Raw genomic sequence first — 865 nt, forward strand, 5'->3', positions numbered from 1 at the left:
CCCCTTTCTAACCCTCCCTAACCCTCCCCTAACCCTTTCTAACCCTCCCTAACCCTTTCTAACCCTCCCTAACCCTTTCTAACCCTCCCTAACCCTAACCCTAACCCTCCCTAACCCTAACCCTAACCCTCCCTAACCATTTTTAACCCTCCCTTATCCTCCCTAACCCTTCCTAACCCTCCCTAACCCTTCCTAACCCTAACCTTAACCCTAACCCTAACCCTTAACCCAACCACATTCCTTAATTGAAAGAAAGTGCCTAGATATTTTAAGGATAGACATGGTACGTTACTGGATGAGCCTAGATATGCCTGGATTTTGTAGGGACGTATTGTTAGTCATCGTTAGGGTTAACTAGGGTTAATTAGGGTTAACTAGGGTTGATAGGTATTGCCTGGATTATGTTTACCACGTGCCTAGAATCGCTTTACTAGTGCCTGGATTACATTTACCACGTGCCTGGATTTCCAGGGGTTGCCGGATTGATATTTTATTGGATAAATGGCGTAAGTGTCGGGTTAGGGTTAGGGTTAGGGTTAGGGTTAGGGTTAGGGTTAGGGTTAGGGTTAGGGTTAGGGTTAGGGTTAGGGTTAGGGTTAGGGTTAGGGTTAGGGTTAGGGTTAGGGTTAGGGTTAGGGTTAGGGTTAGGGTTAGGGTTAGGGTTAGGGTTAGGGTTAGGGTTAGGGTTAGGGTTAGGGTTAGGGTTAGGGTTAGGGTTAGGGTTAGGGTTAGGGTTAGGGTTAGGGTTAGGGTTAGGGTTAGGGTTAGGGTTAGGGTTAGGGTTAGGGTTAGGGTTAGGGTTAGGGTTAGGGTTAGGGTTAGGGTTAGGGTTAGGGTTAGGGTTAGGGTTAGGGTTAGGGTTAGG

This window comes from Helobdella robusta, assembly GCF_000326865.2.
Source record: "Helobdella robusta unplaced genomic scaffold HELROscaffold_38, whole genome shotgun sequence".
In the NCBI taxonomy this organism is placed as follows: domain Eukaryota; kingdom Metazoa; phylum Annelida; class Clitellata; order Rhynchobdellida; family Glossiphoniidae; genus Helobdella; species Helobdella robusta.